At 40.3% G+C, this 20,032-nt stretch overlaps 1 pseudogene; it reads right to left on the bottom strand.

Annotated features, from left to right (window-relative positions):
• The window catches only part of LOC106583966 (anoctamin-8-like), a 66,063-nt pseudogene extending 52,258 nt beyond the window's left edge, over positions 1-13,805 (bottom strand).
• Between the last annotated feature and the right edge of the window lie 6,227 nt (positions 13,806-20,032).

The raw sequence follows: 20,032 nt of genomic DNA, 5'->3' as shown, positions 1-20,032 counted from the left end.
TAGCCATTGTACTTCTACTGGCCTTGCTTAGCAACAACAACAAAAATCCCCCCTGCTCAGTACACAGGGAGGATAAAGGAGAGGGATTCTCAGTTTCCATGAGAATTGCAATATCTATTACACACACCAAAGTGCAGCAGTGTTGACTCTGCAGGCAGCGATCACAGGGTGACATGCTCAAGAAAGACATTCAAAAGCCTCTCTGTATTGGCAAGGTGGATGTTTATAGATGAAATGCAAACATTTCTCATGTCTAGAATAGACCTAACTTTTAGGAACAGAGTCCACATGCATCCACAAGCCAGTCAAAATCATAACCACAGGCTCTTGAGTAAAAGGCAGGCTGACTAGATTTCACCCTCAGACAGACAAGATAAATGTATGACTAGTTCCACTCTTGCATTTTTCATCTCTGGAAGAACGCTAGAAACACAAGACAGCAACTTGAGACAGAGAATGGGCATACATAGGTAGATACTGCTGGAGGGCCCCACCAGGTTGCTCACAAATACTCTCATCATCCCTAAATATGTCCCATAGACTGCACAGCAACTGCTATCTTTAATCTACCCGGTCTTTGGGTCGTTCCATGAAATTTGCTTCCCTTTGATACTTGTAAGTAGAAATTGTGCACCAATACTGAATTTTAAACGCCTGTTATATTCAATGAAGTGCCCTTTAATGTAGACCTAAATGTTAACCTAAGTATACCTCATAATATCTATAGCTACTTCATCATGGATTTAGCCCAAGTGTAAGCTATACACACTATGCAGGCTAGTTTGTAGGCTCTTGTTACCCTGACAATATATGATCACTTCTCATAAGGCATTGTAACCAGGTTGTGCAATTGACTGGCTGTTAAAATGTCAAAAACATCACTGTGCTTCTCCTATAAAGCAGTAGTCTATGGTGCTATGAGAGGAGAAGTCTGTTAATAGGTCATTATCAATAAAACGTCACAATAAGGCACAGAGTGTCCGATTTGCCTGCTGGGGGGCTAGGAGACCCTCAATTGGCAACTGCACATTGTTTTCAAGGGATTGTTAAATAAATATGAACTATTGGGTTATAATATCATCACCTCTTGAAGAGCGTAGTCAGAACTACAAATTTCAGATTATTCCAAATTTAGCTCTATCATCAGAGTTATACAGCAAGTAACTGCATGCTTTTCATGATCAGTAAACATCAATTGATCATGTAATTTCAGATATGTGTGAGTAGCCTTAAGATATCTCTCAATATTGGCCACCATTCAGATATGAGAGGGTAGAACATTCTTATTATAGCTCAGTGGGGTAGCCTCACGATATCTCTCAATATTAGCAGTAGAAAGGCGCATTTGCCGATGTACTGTTAGCTGATGTTTTCTTTGCAAGCTACTGGTAGAAACTTTGTACAGTTGGCTTAAAATAGTGGTAATTATACCTAATGTACTTTTTTCTCCAACCACCGTAGGCCTACCTAGTGAAGTTAGCTAACATTATCCCCTTTTCAACATTGTTTTTAAGAGTGTTTAATTACGATTGCTTCTGACAGACATGATATGCTACATTGATTGATGGACGATGTCAAATTAGCTAGCTAACTAATAACAGATCACGTCAATATGGCTAGTTAAGAAGCTAACTTTCAGGGGATACACTAGATGGCCAGCTATTTCCAAATATAGTTTAATTTGCTTGCCATCTACAGTGGTGTTGACAGAAGTCGGACTGACAACTTGACCAGGACGAGGATTTACCGGTGTAAATGGATAGGCTACCCTCATGTATCTTAAATGACATGATCAATTGATGTTTACTGATCATGAAAAGCATTATTTTACTTGATGTATAACTCTGATGATAGTGTAGTTCTGACCATGCTCTTCATGCGGTGATGATATTAAAACCAAATAGTTAGCTATAACATTTATTTAACAATCCCTTGAAAACAGCACATATTTGTCAATGTTTTTGTTGTGAAGCTGGGGGTCTTCTTGCTCCCCAGTAGCCAAATCGAATACTCTACACCGTATTGTGACGTTAGAGTAAAATAGGGTCAGATAGAATTGAATAGAATAGAATGTCTACTGCAATGTCTACAGTAAAAAGTGTTGGTTCTTGCTTCTACAAATGTGCTGGTGAGTTTGATGCTTTTGCATAAATTGCTTTGCCTTTCAGTGCTGTCACAGAGGGTTGGTGTACATGTAACAGGGTTGGTTGTGCTTCCACTTGCCTCTAAAGAAAGTGGTATTTAATGTTCAAGCATTCTTATTGGTTGGTTCAATTGTGATGACAATAAGGCGTGTTGTGATTGGCCCCGCTTGCAGATAGGGGGAGATCACGAACGTCAGGTCTCCCCAGTATGAAAATGTGATGCTAGGTCACGTTCTGAATACTGTTTTCTATTTTACAATGTGTACAAGTTTGCTGTACATTGCTGATATATACATGTTTGGGTATATGGTACCTGTTAGGGATTGAGGGGCTTTCTGGGATGTGCTTTGGTATATGATTGCTGTATATAAGTGTGTTAGCTAGCATGCTGGTCACATAAGCCCACTGCTAACACAGTTGTTTTCATGCTACAGATTTTACCCTCAACAGCCATCAACATCATCAAGCCCTGCACAACTAACGTTCTGTTTCCTATTTAACAGGTATTTACAGATGTTATATTTTGTATTGTATTTTTGTATTTTGTTTAGTCCCAGTATGAAAATGTAATACAAGGGATTTTACCATCGACGGCCATCAACATCATCAAACCCTGCACAACTAACATGCTGTTTCCTATTTAACAACAGCAGATAATAAATAATGCTCAATTGGGACCACTGGCTCGGTTGATTATATTAGGACAAAACACAACGCAAGGAGAGTACGATCAACATCTGTTACATACACTATTAGAAAAAAAAGTGTTCTTCGGCTGTCCACATAGGAGACATTTTTGATTCCAGGTAGAAACCTTTGTGGTTCCAGGTACAACCGTTTTTAGTTCCAGGTAGAACCCTCTGTGGAAAGGGTTCCAACTGGAACCAAAAAGGGTTCTTCAAAGGGTTCTCCTATAGTCCTAAAACCCGGAAATAAGTTCACTCTGGTTCATTCAGCCATTCCTATGGGAAAAATGAATGGGGAAAGAATAAGGTTTTGGAATAAATTACAAAATTAAGGTCTGAGGTTAACACAGGCTTAGGAGATCTTATACGTTTGGTTCTATGAGATAATAGCAGTCAGTTAACATGACTATGAATTATGAAGCCTGTGTGTCATTTGTTTTTTATTATTATATAAAATTCACAAAAAGTGATGTAAGCGGATGAAGATGATCTCATAGAACATATTTTTGGCATTTATCCAAAAATCCTACAAAAACATTGTCCTCAAAGGCTTTGTCCAACAAACCATGGTGGAGTTAGTGCCTACAAAAAGACGCTATTACTATTTCTCTCTACGGGTTCTAGATAGCTCCTTTCTTTCTAAGAGTGTATTTCAACCAACTTGTGTGACATTGAACCTGTCTAAATCTGCTTAAAGCAGAGCGGAGGACTCCTTGCTGAGGGGTAAAAAGAGAGAAAGAGAAAGTGGAATCCCTGTCAGTGCCAAGGGTGTGTGGATGATGTGTGCTGAGACAGAGTGCATATCCCTGCTTAGAGGGATAGTTCGGGATTTTGGAAATCTACTTCCCCAGAGTCAGATAAACTTGTCGATACCATTGTTATGTCTCTGCATGCAGTTTTATTTTATTTTTATTTCACCTTTATTTAACCAGGTTGGCAAGTTGAGAACAAGTTCTCATTTACAATTGCGACCTGGCCAAGATAAAGCAAAGCAGTTCGACACATACAACAACACAGAGGAGTTACACATGGAGTAAAACAAACATACAGTCGATAATAGAGTAGAAAAATAAGTCTATATACAATGTGAGCAAATGAGGTGAGATAAGGGAGGTAAAGGCAAAAAAGGCCATGGTGGCAAAATAAATACAATATAGTAAGTAAAATACTGGAATGGTAGATTTGTAGTGGAAGAAAGTGCAAAGTAGAAATAGAAATAATGGGGCGCAAAGGAGCAAAATAAATAAATAAATACAGTAGGGGAAGCGGTAGTTGTTTAAGCTAAATTATAGATGGGCTATGTACAGATGCAGTGATCTGTGAGCTGCTCTGACAGCTGGTGCTTAAAGCTAGTGAGGGAGATAAGTGTTTCCAGTTTCAGAGATTTTTGTAGTTTGTTCCAGTCATTGGCAGCAGAGAACGGGAAGGAGAGACGGCCAAAGGAGGAATTGGCTTTGGGGGTGACCAGAGAGATATACCTGCTAGAGCGTGTGCTACAGGTGGCTGCCTCTATGGTGACCAGTGAGCTGAGATAAGGGGGGACTTTACCTAGCAGTTTGAAGGAAGTTGCTAACTAGCATTAGCACAATTGCAAACCACCGTTAGTGCAATGACTGGAAGTCTATGAGAACAGCTAGCATGCTAGGTGTTCCTGTAGACTTCCAGTCATTGCGCTAACAGGAGTTAGCACTGACTTGTGAAACTACATCTAGCTTCCTTTACACTGGACACAGAGACATAAAAATGGTATCCACGATTGACAAAATACCGACCTATTCCTTTTACAACATTTTACTTGGAGAAGGGCCTTTACTAATGCCGAGTTCTGAAGAAAGAAACTCTGTTAAATAAGTTTACACAGACGAAAATTGACCCCCCATCCTATCTCACCGAGATCACAGAATAGATTGAGTGCCACTTTCTGAGGTTGTTTGAGTGGCAGAGTGAAAACCCTTCTCATGATCTGATCATTTAATACAGGAGGGGAGTTTCTCAATATGCAAACTCCCTTGCTCCACACTCTCATGCTCAGATTTTGTTCTCTAAGAGTGTTCGAGTTTAGTCTTAACTTGGGGACTAGTATCGCTTAGATCAGTGCTTCTCTTGATCTATAGAGAGAAATACAGTAAACCCAATGGGAATTACAAAATATACTTGTTATAAGCACAGTTCAAGTCCATGTTTAGAGGAGTAACCCTCTTCACAACCAATACCTATTATATCAGGTTAGGGAAACTCCACAGAAACTTTTGCTTGCCTTTCACTTTTCAATAATGTATGTCCCTTCCAAACAACCAAAACAAAGCCACTGGTGTTCTGGTTGAATGAATATCCACCATAAAACCCATGCCCTGATTTCACTACTGTAACTATCTGTATCTTATCAGCACCACCACTCTGCACTGGAGCAGAGTGGTCAATACTTTCTGAAACTACGGAGACGCACCAAATGGCAACCCTGGTCAAAAGTAGTGGACTGCATAGGGAACAGGGTACCATTTGGGACTCATCCTAAGATGACTATGTTATATGATGGACATGTAATTAACGTGGAGGACGAGGGAGGGGACTGAAGAGGGTGAAGTCACAAAGGACGGTGTCTTAATGGATTAAAGCTACTTTAGGCTAACTGAAAAAGGATTAGGAAGACTTGCTTAAAACATGGAGAAGAAACATCCAAACCTCCCCACCCGGCTAAAACAGAGAGCAGGGCTGAGGGGGAAATCAGGCATCAGGACTCAACATGCTGTGTGGCGGTATGGCGCTGAAATACACTGACACGTGTGAAAACAGTTATGTGATATCATGTTAATCATGATGAAAGTCTGCACTGACTCCCCAGCTCCAATTATCTTCTCCCCCATGAACCAACTGGGAAATACAGCCCATAATATAGACTACAAGAAGTGTACAAAACATTAGGAACACCTTCCTAATATTTGACTGGCACCACCTTTTGCCCTCAGAACACTCAATTCGTTGGGGAATGGACACTACAAGGTGTGTCAAGCATTCCATAGGGATGCTGTCCCATGTTGACTCCAATGATTCCCAGAGTTGTGTCAAGTTGGCTGGATGCCCTTTGGGTGGTGGACCATTCTTGATACACACGGGAAACTGTTGAGCGTACTACCATGACCTGTTCAAAGAACTTACATGTTGTCTTGCCCATTTACCCTATGAATGGCAGACATACACAATCCATGTCTCAAGGCTTAAAAATCCTTCTTTAACTTGTCTCCTACTCTTCATCTACACTGATTGAAGTGGATTTAACATGTGACATCAATAAGAGATCATAACTTTCACCTGGACTCATCTGGTCAGTCTATGTCATGGAAAGAGCTTTGTTCCTAATGTTTTGTACAGTCAGTGTATAGTAACACTTACAGAGAGCGATGGGTGCAGGACTAATATCAGTATAAGTCAGTCCCTACATTTTAACCTAAATATTTATACACTCACAGCTCATAGTATCTAAAGTTACTTCATCATGGACTTAGCCAACTGTAACCAATACGGACGAGATCTAGATGCAGACACGGGAGGCAGATGGTTAGAGTCTCTGATATTTATTGTAATCCAAGGGGCAGGCATGGGAATGGTCGTGGACAGGCAAAAGATCATAACGAGGTCAGAATCCAGGAGGTACAGAATGGCATGCAGGCACGAGGTCAGGACAGGCAGTATGGTCAGACAGGCGGGTTCAGAGTGAAGGCAGGCAAGGGTCAAAACCGGGAGGACTAGCAAAAAAAACAGAAAAAAGGAAAAAGCAGGAGCACGGAGCAACACGCTGGTTCACTTGACGAAACAAGACGAACTGGCACAGACAGACAGAAAACACAGGTATAAATACCCAGGGGATAATGGGGAAGATGGGTGACACCTGGAGGGGGTGCAGACAAGCACAAGTGAAACAGATCAGGATGTGACACTATGTTTGTAGGCTAGTTACCCTGACAAAATATGACCACTTCTCCTAAGACATTGTAACCAGGTTGTACACCAGACTGCTTGTTAAAACATCAAAAACACAGTGGTGGAAAAAGCTGAGCTGTCATACTTGAGTAAAAGTAAAGATACCTTAATAGAAAATTACTAAATTAAAAGTGAAAGTCACTGGTTTGAAATGAACTTAGGTACTGTGGTGGATAAAGTACTTAATTGTCAAACTTGATGAAAAGTTCAGTGCATTCAGAAAGTATTCAGACCCCTTGACTTTTTCCACATTTTGTTACGTTACAGCCTTATTCTAAAATGAATTAAATAGTTTTTTCACCCCTCAATCTACATACAATACTCCATAATGACAAAGCAAAAACAGGTTTCTAGAATTTGTTTACAAATATATTAAAAATAAAAACGGAAATATCACATTTACCTAAGTATTCAGACGATTTTCTCAGTACTTTGTTGAAGCACCTTTGGCTGCGATTACAACCTTGAGTCTTCTTTGGTATGACGCTAAGTTTGGCACACCTGTATTTGGGGAGTTTCTCCCATTCTTCTCTGCAGATCCTCTCAAGCTCTGTCAGGCTGGATGGGGAGCGTCGCTGCACAGCTATTTTCAAGTCTCTCCAGAGATGTTCGATCGCGTTCAAGTCCGGGCTCTGGCTGGGCCACTCAAGGACATTCTGAGACTTGTCCCGAAGCCACTCCTGCGTTGTCTTGGCTGTGTGCTTAGGGTCATTGTTCTGTTGTAAGGTGAATCTTCATCCCAGTCTGAGGTCCTGTGCGCTCTAGAACAGGTTTCATCAAGGATCTCTCTGTAATTTGCTCCGTTCATCTTTCTCTTGATCCTGAATAGTCTCCCATCCCTGCCACTGAAAAACATCCACACAGCATGATGCTGCCACCGCCACGCTGCACAGTAGGGATGGTGCCAGGTTCTTCCAGACGTGGCTCTTGGCATTCAGGCCAAAGAGTTGAATCTTGGTTTCATCAGATCAGAGAATCTTGTTTCTCATGGTCTGAGAGTCCTTTAGGTGCCTTTTGGCAAACTCCAAGCGGGCTGTCATGTGCCTTTTACTGAGGAGTGGCTTCCATCTGGCCACTCTACCTTAAAGGCCTGATTGGTGGAGTGCTGCAGAGATGGTTGTCCTTCTGGAAGGTTCTCCCATCTCCACAGAGGAACTCTGGAGCTCAGTTAGAGTGACCATCAGGTTCGTGGTCACCTCCCTGACCAAGGCCCTTCTCCCCAGATTGCTCAGTTTGGCCGGTTGGCCAGCTCTAGGAAGAGTTGGTGCTTCCAAACTTCTTCCATTTAAGAATGATGGAGGCCAATGTGTTCTTCGGGACCTTCAATGCTGCAGAAATGTTTTGTTTCCCTTCCCCACAGTCCTGTCTCGGAGCTCTACGGACAATTCCTTCGAGCTTGGTTTTTGCTTTGACATGCACTGTCAACTGTGGGACCTTATATAGGCAGGTGTGTGCCTTTCCAAATCATGTCCGATCAATTGAATTTACCACAGGTGGACTCCAATCAAGTTGTAAAAACATCAAGGATGATCAATGGAAACAGGATGGACGTGAGCTCAATTTCAAGTCTCATAGCAAAGGGTCTGAATTCTTATGTTTTAAAGGAACAAATTCAACATATTTTATACTATGTTGAAATTTGGTTACCACGATGACATAATCCTATGGTTGAAATTTCACCCTCAAAACAGTTTACGTTGATTACTTTTTTCAAATCCAATGTATTTTCCTCGTAGATTCCACAATAGTTGATTCAACCAGTTTGTGCCCAGTGGGACTTATGAATTAATTTGGCATGGGTAGCCTATAGCCTACTCATAGCAGGATAAACCTGTTTTTGAATTTGCAACATCGGTCATATTCTGCACTCGGCGCTGGGCCTGTGTTATTTTGTGGATACAGTCATGACTGCATGTTAGAACCGAAACTGGAGATTTGGGGAACCGCTTCAGCTGCACAGAGTTGTTTTCATATGTCTGGGCAGAGGGCCCGCAGAGAGAGCAGAGCACAGACAGCGTCCTTCCCCAATGGTTGTGCTGCCTGCTGCAGAATGATGCAGTGTGTGTCCTGGCTGTCTGGAAAGGGGCCCTAGCTAGCCAGAGTAGGTAAGGGAGCCTAACCAAAGACTACTGGTTGATAGGATAAGCACAGTGATGTCATTAGGTTTTTGCAGTGGTGTAAAGTAACCAATTAAAAATACTTTGAAGCACTACTTAAGTCTTTTTTTTTTGTAGCTGTACTTTACTACTTATATTTTTGACAACTTTTACTTTTACTCCACTACATTCCTAAAGAAAATATGTACTTCTTACTCCAAAACATTTTGCCTGACACCAAAAAGTACTCATTACATTTTGAATGCTGGGGCAGGACAGCAATATGCTGCATTTCACACACCTATCAATACAAAGCTTTGTCATCCCTACTGTCTCTGATTTGGTGCACTCACTAAAGACAAATACTGTGTTTGTAAATTATGTCTGAGTGTTGGAGTGTGCTCCTGGCTGACCGTATATAAAAAAAAGAAAAAGAAATCGTGCCGTCTTGTTTGCTTAATACAAGGAATTTGATGTATGGCACTTTTACTTTGTACAGTGCATTCGGAAAGTGTTCAGACCCCTTGCCTTTTACCAGATTTTGTTACGTTATAGCCCTATTCTAAAATTGATGAAATTATTTATTTTCCTCATCAATCTACACACAATACCCATAATGACCAAGGGAAAACAGGTTTTTAGAAATAAAATATAAAAACAGAAATAACTTATTTACAATGTAACAGCGATAGGTTTAGGCTACTACATGATACTCAAATTTTTCCTATACCCATCATGAGGTTGCTACAACCTAGCCTATGAATGAAAGTTTACAAAGTAGGTGCGCACAGGTCGAGAGACAAATTTGATGTTACAGGCAGTGACATATGGACAGACAATGACATTCAATACCGCCTTGCACACTTTTGCCTGCATCTATCTGATAGTGGGTGTAATCATTAGTCCAACAGTTGCAAATGAGAGTTTCTATTGGACAAATTCAGGTATGTTTATCCCCGTTTTGTTCAGTTTCCTTCTGTTTAAGAAACGTTTTTCAACAGAATTGGCGGAATGAATACATCCCTGATCACACATAAACAGTTCAGTTTCATAGCAGCCACGTTGAATTCCTTCTCACATCTACATTATGCGCTCTCCTCCTTCCACCTCTCTCCCTATTTCTCTCTTGCTTCTCATTCATTTAGGAAGAAATTAATTTCTTCAAAGTCATTCCAAAGGGCAGGTTTAACAGAACAAATCATGTGACCATACTTTATCACTCATATATCATCAATGATGCGTTGATTCTGCCTGCACTGATCTGTCTTGTATCTCGCAAAGGGTAATGGGATAGCTCGAAAGTAGTTTGGCTACAATGAGTTTTCATAACATTAGAAAATATTACCTAGGCGACATCACCCTGAAATAGTCCAAATTAATATATGCTAAAACAATAAATCTGTAATTGATTGTGAAGATTTTTTTGCTGAGGTAGTCTTAGTTGCCTACATCTAGCGAAGAAGTTTGGTGCTTGACAGAGCAGTATTTCTGGAGTTCGACAATGTGCACGACAACTAGCTTACATTTTTCCATTAGGTTGTTAACGTAGCTCTAAGCCAGTCACTTCATATGAAATTAATAGGAAGCTAACCTAGAGCACACACTCAATGCTGAACACCAAATGTTTCCTCCACAAGCTAGCAAGCTACTTTAGCAACAATATTTTATCACAATTGATGAGTTCCGAAGAAGCTGCTAGCGCTGCCTGTTCTGCAGTGATAGCCTCCCGTCAGCTCAGCTTGTGCTGCACTCAGCTGATCCCAACGATCGCAGAGAAACACGCTGATCTACGGACGGATTTCTGACAACAGTCACTCTTAACCTCTACGGAATCGGTATTCACCTCTGAAGGTAAATAATGTCCTTACATTCAGTAATCTTGCTCTGATCTGTCACCCCGAGGGTCCCAGAGATAAAATGTAGCATAATTTTGTTTGATAAAATCAAATTTTATATTCAAATGTAGTAACTGGGTTCTTCAGTTTGAACCCCTGCTGTGTAATAATTTAGCTAGCTATTCTGCATATTTCATAGAGTCATACAGGAGTGCAGTGATATCAAAAATAAGGAACTAAGTTAAAAATTTGGAATAGCGGATGCTCGGGAATCCTATGTCCTACAAGACAGATCGGATGAGGGAAGAGTGTCGCGTAGGAGTGATGCCATCTGACGTAAGACAATGGGCCCGTATAGCGTTTGCAAAATCATCAACATCGGTTTCAATTCAACCCAGAATTGAACTAAAAATAGACAATAAAATAGGCCTAGGGTTTCAAGCTCTGGTTGATTTCAAATGTAATGATATATACTGATATTGAATTGCGTTCGGATGTCAACGCATCCAAATATCAATATTTGAAGGAGATGTATCTTCTGCTTGGATAGTTCCATCTGTGACACTGACTTAGTCTGGCTTTAATTCCAGTTTGTCTACAGATTAATAATTGATATGTTGGATTCAAGTCTCCATCTCAACCCAAAATCAAGGTAAAGAAAAGGAATAATTCAAACTTTATTTAAAGTACATTTAAAAAAGTTTGATTTAGTCCCTATTCTTTAACGTTTTGGGGGGTTGAGATGGAGACATGAATCCAACATATCAATTATTAATTTGTAGACAAACTGGAAATCAGTGGCACAGATGGAACCGACTATCCAAACACAAGACAAATCTCCTTTAAAATGTTGATATTTGGTTGCGTTGACAACCAAACACAATTCAATATCACTTTGAAATACAATAAATAGCCTATTAATTTAGACAAGTTAACAAACTGTATGTTGGAATCATGTCTCCAACTCAACCACAAATAAAAGTTAAAGAATGGGATTAAGACAGTGGCTCAGATGGAACTATCAAAGCAGTAGATACATCGCCTTTAAATGTTGATATTTGGTTGCGTTGTCAACCAAACACAATTCAAGATTACTTTTTAAATACAGTAAATAGCCTAAAGTTAAGGCTAACATTCCACATTAAAATGGCCACATTGAGGTTACTGTAACTAGAAATGTCTTCTTATGTAATTACATAAAGTGTGCATGTTCAAGATTGCATGCATAGGTCATAGCAGGTCTGTGGAGATCTTCACAATTGCTGTAATAATCAATGCAGAATCACGAAAGGCATTGATGACTTGCACTTGTACTTTTATGTCATCTCAACTGCAATCCAGGCCACTTGGTTCTGCTATTAACACGCTGATAACACAATAAAATGTTGTATAAATAAACAAAACATCTGACATTGTATTCTTATTTAAAGTGGTTGAAAGCACAATGATGGACATTTGGGTGACTAACTCAAATCAGATATTGTTTTTCCATTGGAATGTGTTTATGCTTTTAGATGGTTGAAAGCATAGTGATAACACATTGGAAATTCAACTAATTATTTTTGAATGGGTAAATAAATATTGTAATCTCATTGATCAACATCTCAAACAAATATGACCCAATAGGTTGATAGAAGAAGGGGGCACAATGCCAAAGATTCTAGACAAAATACTTCATTTAAATAACAAAATGTTCAACTGTCATTGTGGGAAATACGTTTTAGTTTGAACAGGCTGTGTGGCCTACGTTTTCGTGGTAAACGGTTAAAACCAGACCATTTGAAAACTCAGAATACAGTAGCCCTAATCCATAAAATGCTGCCCATTGGGCACAGAAATCAGTTCAACGTCTAGTTTTTAATTTACTTTTGGTTGAGTTGTCACCGAAGTGAAAACAAGGTGAAATCAACAAAACATCCCACCATGTCATTGGATGGATTTAGGTTAAAAGTTGGGTGAAAAAATTAATGCAATTATGTTGATGACTTTTTACAAATCCAATCAGTTTTCCACATTGATTCAAAGTCCTCACGTTTCTATTTTGGGGGTTGAAATGACGTGGAAACAACGCTGATTCAACCAGTTTTTGCACAGTGGATGGTAATTCCAGAATGTTGCTGGATATTACAGGCTAAACCTCCCACATGTCAAACCTACAACACACACATATGGAGTGGGTGTTAGTAGGCTAGCCTAGAGACAGCGACGATGATACTGAGACATTTAAGGACAAAGACATCCTTCTATAAACAATATAACATGTGGGCTGTTTCTATGGTGGCCATGTGCCTGAAAAGACGAAAGGACGGTGCGGCGCCGGTCCTATATTGTGATCCAATGCTCGTCTCGTTTCCCGTCGCATCTACCCGTCCCGTCGCCGAAATTCTAACTACATTACATTTCCGCCCACAAGCCAAACTGACCCTTTGAAATACGGGCTCACCCAGTACACCGGAGGACGTTTGCTGCGAGGAGGCAGCACTTGGATCTGTCTTTTCTCCCTCGCGTTGCGATCGGTGTCTGTGCCAAAAGCCCTCGGTGCCGTCTCTGCTGTTGGATGAGCTGATACTGGCAGCTGCAGCTGCTGCTCCCGTCGCCCCGGTCTCAGGCATGCTCTTTCAGTGGGGCGTAACGGACGATAGTCTCCGGGAAAAGGGAGAACGAAATCGCATCTCAGGCAGGCAAAGCATGGACCGCGACCGACCGGTGGGTCAGAGAGACAGAGGTTAAATTAACGTGAAGTGATGGTTGTTGTGCTGGTGGCTCATCCTGGTTTGCAGCAGAATGCTAGCAGATGGATAGCGCTCGGTTGATTCTTAAGTATCGAGGAGGGACAAAGAGAAAAGGAGAGACGACACGTAGGCTACAGCCAGCCTCATTCACATGCAATATCGTAATTTTCCTCCTTGCCCTCCAAGAGAGAATTTCAATAAATACACCTTTCGATTTCTCTGACCTCTGCAAGCAGCCAGAGAGCAAATTGTTTTTATAGAACCACTACCCGATGCAGAAGTGCCACCACCCATCTGATATCAGTCAAAATACTAAACGTTTTTTATTTACTTTCCAATCCCACTGGTCACGCTGTCATTTCAAAGTAGATCATTGGGTACTATTTGGTTGAGACGTTGATCAATGAGATTACAACCTATAGTCACCCACTCAAAAATACAAAAGTTAGTAAAATGTCCAATGTATTATCATGATGCTTTCAACCATCTACTGTAAAACCACAACCAAATTCCAATGGAAAAACAATGTCAGATTGTTGGTTAAATTGTCACCCAAATGTCTGTCACTGTGCTTTCAACCATTTAAGGGCACAGCAAAGTTCAAATGGGAATACAATGTTAGATATTGTGTTTATTTATACAGCAGATTAGTGTGATATCACTGTGCTTCATCTAATAGCACAACCAAATGATACTGGATTGCAGTTGAGATACATTACCAGTACTGCTACCGTTCAAGATTTTGTGCAGATTATTACAGCAATTGTGAAGATCTCCACTGACCTGTGATAACCTATGGGTTCTATCTTGAACATGCATGCTTTACATGATTGCATAAGAAGAAATGTATTGTTACAGTAACCTCAAAATGTGGCTATGGATGTGTTACTCATTTTCAGGTTGAATTAGTTTATAGCCTAACTTTAGGATATTTACTATATTACAGAAGTAAGGCTTAAAAAACAAGATATAGATTTATCAATAATGGCTGTTAATGCCATTACTGATAAATGGCATTATTGATAGACCATCTTGAATGGCCTTTTCTATTCAAAATTTGGAAGCTTTCAACTTTCCAGCTGGAATAATAAATGTAATAAAAAGATTATATAAATGTCCTTAAGCAAAAATATACACAAATAATACATTATCTGAGGAAATTGCTTTAGAAAGTGGCACAAGACATGGTTGTCCTCTCTCCCTCCTCCTGTTTTCACTGGCAATTGAACCGCTTGCAGAAAGAATTTGACATTACCCAAATGTAACCGGTACCAGTATTCGTAAGCATGAATATAAACTAATATTATTTGCAGACGACCTCCTGATATACCTGACCAATATTGAAAACTCAATGCCCACTTGTTAAAAATATTTTCAAAATACTCTAAAATCTCAGAATATACAATGAACGTGAAAAAAAACATCAAATAATGGAAATCAGAGGGCTCCCGGGTGGCGCAGTGGTCTAAGGCACTGCATTGCAGTGCTAATGGTGCCACGAGAGATTCTAGGTTTGCGACCGGGCGGCCCATGGGGCGGCGCACAATTGGCCCAGCGTTGTCCGGTTTAGGGAGGGTTTGGTCGGCAGGGATATCCTTGTCTCATTGCGCACTAGCGACTCCTGTGGCAGGCCGTGTGCAGTGCACGCTGACCAGGTCGCCAGGTGTACGGTGTTTCCTCCGACACATTGGTATGTCAAGAAGCTTGGTTGGGTTGGGTTGTGTTTCGGACGACGCATGGCTCTCAACCTTCGCTTCTCCCGAGTCCGTACGGGAGTTGCAGCGATGAGACAAGACTGTAACTACTACCACTTGGATACCACGAAATTGGGGAGAAAAAGGGGGTAAAAAAATAAATAATAATAATAATGATAAAGGCAATTGAAAAAAGAAAAACTCATGATCTACAGCAATCCTTTAAGTGGAACACAGAAAATATCAAATACTTAGGGTGCTAAATAAGTGACAAAGAAATATATAAAGATAACTTTATCCCATTACTCAACAATATGAAAACAGATGTATTTAAATGGAACAATCTTCCCATAAATCTTACAGGTAGGTAGAATAAACCTCTTCAGAATGGTAATACCAATTACCCCACCAAAGACATCCTTTAAAAAAAGTATACTGTCATGAAATACTATATAAGGGAAAATAAAACAAAGAATAGAAACCGTCAATGACTTGGTATTATGAAATACATTTATTTCCATGACAGAATTAAAAAGGAATTTTGGACTGACCAATATAGATATTTTCAAATATAACTAATATAATAAATGGATTTCCATGTTTTGGATGACATTTATTTTTTTCCTCATCAATCTACACACAATACCTCATAATGACAAAGCGAAAACAGGTTTTTAGAAATACCTTATTTACAATTGAAGTCAGAGGTTTACATACACCTTAGCCAAATACATTTAAACTCAGTTTTTCACAATTCCTGATATTTAATCCTAGTAAGAAATTCCCTGTTTTAGGTCAGTTAGGATCACCACTTTATTTTAAGAATGTGAAATGTCAGAATAATAGTAGAGAGAATTATTTATTTCAACTTTTATTTCTTTCATCACATTCCCAGTGGGTCAGAAGTTTACATACACTCAATTAGTATTTGGTAGTATTGCCTTTAAAATAGTTTAAACTAGGGTCAAACGTGTCGTGTAGCCTTCCACAAGCTTCCCACAATAAGTTGGGTGAATTTTGGCCTATTCCTGCTGACAGAGCTGATGTAACTGAGTCAGGTTTGTAGGCCTCCTTGCTCGCACACGCTTTTTCAGTTCTGCCCACAAATGTTCTATAGGATTGAGGTCAGGGCTTTGTGATGGCCACTCCAATACCTTGACTTTGTTGTCCTTAAGCCATTTTGCCACAACTTTGGAAGTATGCTTGGGGTCATTGTCCATTTGGAAGACCCATTTGCGACCAAGCTTTAACTTCCTGACTGATGTCTTGAGATGTTGCTTCAATATATCCACATAATTTTCTTTCCTCATGATGCCATCTATTTTGTGAGGTGCACCAGTCCCTCCTGCAGCAATGCTCCCCCACAACATGATACTGCCACCCCCGTGCTTCATGGTTGGGATGGTGTTCTTCAGCTTGCAAGCTCCCCCTTTTTCCTCCAAACATAATGATGATCATTATGGCCAAACAGTTCTATTTTTGTTTCTTCAGACCAGAGGACTTTTCTCCAAAAGTATGATCTTTGTCCCCATGTGCAGTTGCGAACCGTAGTCTGGCTTTTTTTTATGGCGGTTATGGAGCAGTGGCTTCTTCCTTGCTGAGCGACCTTTCAGGTTATGTCGACATAGGACTCGTTTTAGTGTGGATAATGATACTTTTGTACCTGTTTCCTCCAGCATCTTCACATGGTCCTTTGCTGTTGTTCTGGGATTGATTTGCACTTTTCGCACCAAAGTACGTTCATCTCTAGGAGACAGAACGCATCTCCTTCCTGAGCGGTATGATGGCTGCGTGGTCCCACTGTGTTTATACTTACAAACGTGGTACCTTCAGGTGTTTGGAAATTGCTCCCAAGGATGAACCAGACTACTGGAGGTCTACAATTTTTCTTCAAAGGTCTTGGCTGATTTCTTTTGATTTTCCCATGATGTCAATCAAAGAAGCACTGAGTTTGTAGGTAGGCCTTGAAATACATCCACAGGTACACCTTCAATTGACTCAAATGGTATCAATTAGTCTATCAGAAGCTTCTAAAGCCATTACATAATTTTCTGTAATTTTCCAAGCTGTTTAAAGGCACAGTCAATTTAGTGTATGTAAACTTCTGACCCACTGGAACTGTGATACAGTGAATGATAAGTAAAATAATCTGTTTGTAAACAATTGTTGGAAAAATTACTTGTGTCATACACAAAGTAGAAAGTCCCGACTTCAACTGTACTTAACTATTCAGTCCCTTTGCTATGAGACTCGAAGTTGAGCTCACGTGCATCCTGTTTCCATTGCAACTTGATTGGAGTCCACCTGTGGTAAATTCAATTGATTGGACATGATTTGGAAAGGCAAACACCTGTCTATATAAGGTCCCACAGTTGACAGTGCATGTCAGGAATTGGCCGTAAAGCGCCGAGACAGGATTGTGTTAAGGCACAGATCTGGGGAAGGGTACCAAAAAAGCTCCTCTCCTCAGCTGTGAAGTGGCATAATAAAGCTCACAGCCTGTCCTGTCTGGGAGGATTACCTACATTATGATTGATTTATCATTGAAAAAAATGTCTTCACGTATATGGGGTAGCAGGTAGCCTAGTGGTTAGAGCGTTGGGCCAGTAACTGAGTGGTTGCTAGATCGAATCCTCGCGCTGACAAGGTAAAAATCTGTCATTCTTCCCCTGATCAAGGCCGTTAACCCACTGTTCCTAGGCTGTCATTGTATGCCTTGAAGCATATTTCTTGGTCTTCATAAGTTTTCCATGTAAACACTGTAATAAATGCCATTCTCTTTCGCAAAGCCAAATGTACTCTAGTTTGTAAAAGCATAAAGGTGAATCGAGACCTAATTTATTTACTTTGTCAAACCATGTCAACATGTGGAGCACACTGTGCAACTCAATTTCAATATACTCAAACTGTACTTGTCAATAGACAGAGAATGCCTGAAAAACAGCTTCAAAACAAATATTGATGTTAGCCGAATCTTTAACATATTTTTAAGCTAAGAATTATTTCAGGTACCATCCCCAGGATCTGGAAGGCGGCCGATATTCTCCCCCTTCACAAAGGTGGTGACCCGTGTGACCTAAATAATTATCGGCCCATTTCCAAACTCTCTTGCCTAGCAAAAATTCTAGAATTCTAGAACCCTCAACTTATACCTAACAAAAATATAAACGCAACATGTAAAGTTTTGGTGCCTTGTTTCATGTGCTGAAATAAAAGATCCCAGAAATTTTCCAAATGCACAAAACCCCTATTTCTCTCAAATGTTGTGCACAAATTAGTTTACATCCTTGTTAGTGAGCATTTCCCATTGGCAAGATAGTCCATCCAACTAACAGGTGTGGGATATCAAGAAGCTGATTAAACAGCATGATCACAGCCCGGGCAGGGTCGAAGATTTGTTTTGGCCAGTATTCATTGATGTTTCACATATGCTTTATAGTGCAGATCAGGGTACCAAAAGCTCCAGGATACGGATTATATAGAGATACCCAATATATATATATATATATATATTGTGTATCTCTGTATGATCTGGATATATATATCTGTCATAGCAGCAAAGGGGGGACCAACTCCATATTAATGTGCATGATTTTGGAATGAGATGTTCAACGAATAGGTGTCCACATACGTTTGGTCATGTAGTGTATGTGAAACTGCCCAGAATACATTTCATAGTTAAAAATAATCTACCTAATGTTAACTGGCTAACAAAAGTTTAATGACCAAAAGGAAATAACAAATATTGATTGTGTTGCAACTATGTGTTAACTAGCTTAATTCGCTAAATTAACTAAAATACAACAGTCCAAACCAGACCCTGAACAGTTCATCATCTGAAATTGACGATTCCTTCCCTAGTGGTAAGTTAACAGTAGGCTATGCATTGCAATGGTACACTGTAGGTTAACGTGAGCTAGCTAGCAAAATAATTATAAAAACGTTAGGCCAAGTAACATTAGCCTACGATTAGTCCAATGATGATGGACACGTCCATTGCTTACAATAAGTAGGCAATGATACATTGTAGCAATTATTCACTGTAACAATGGCAATGGTGCAAAGCAATGATACACTACTGTAAGTTACCGGTAGCTACCTAGTAAAATAATAACAGTAGGCCATGTAATGTATGGCTTGCCTGTGAGTAGTCCCATTGATGATGCAAGTCTGTTGCTTACAATACATAGACCTTTTATCTAACCCACTAGCCGCCAGCTCAGTCACATTTATTTTGGTTACAGTAATCAATACTGCAAATGTATTCAAGCCTTGAATTTTTGTTTTTCAGGTGATCCTGCTTGTGCTTCAAGGGATATTATCCAGCAAGCGGGGACCTGTACCACCAGTGACAAAGAGGAAAAGGAAGGCACCTGACTCACACAGCACCATGGCAACAATTGCGGACACAGAATAAACAATTTGAGGATTGTGTGAAGTTGGAGACTGATCGCCTCTTGAGAGAGAATGAGCAGGTAGATAAAATTGTGGCATGGAAAGCAAATGAGGAGAAGAACAGCAAAAGGCAGGTTCAGCAAATGGATGAACTCCTCAGCGAGAATAAGAGCTTTGTTACTGTGTTTCAGCAGCTGTTGTAAAGGACGTCACGCTGCTTGCTTACCGAGTGCCACTTCCTCTGCCTTGCTAGCACACTTGACTGCTCTCCGGAAGCTTCTTACCAGTCAGCGCCACGCAAAAGCTAGCTGTTCGTTGGTGCAAGTGGAGACACTTCAGGCTGAGGAGTAAGTTTCACACATCCACATGTGCTACAGTACATTCACCCCTCAAACTTACTCAACAGCGACCCCAGCGTTGTAGATCCGAGTTACTAGGCACCCCTGTAAAGGACGTCATACTGCTTGCTTAG

The sequence above is a fragment of the Salmo salar genome, chromosome ssa23, assembly GCF_905237065.1.
Source record: "Salmo salar chromosome ssa23, Ssal_v3.1, whole genome shotgun sequence".
Lineage (NCBI taxonomy): Eukaryota > Metazoa > Chordata > Actinopteri > Salmoniformes > Salmonidae > Salmo > Salmo salar.
This window is presented reverse-complemented; position numbering and strand designations above follow the sequence as displayed.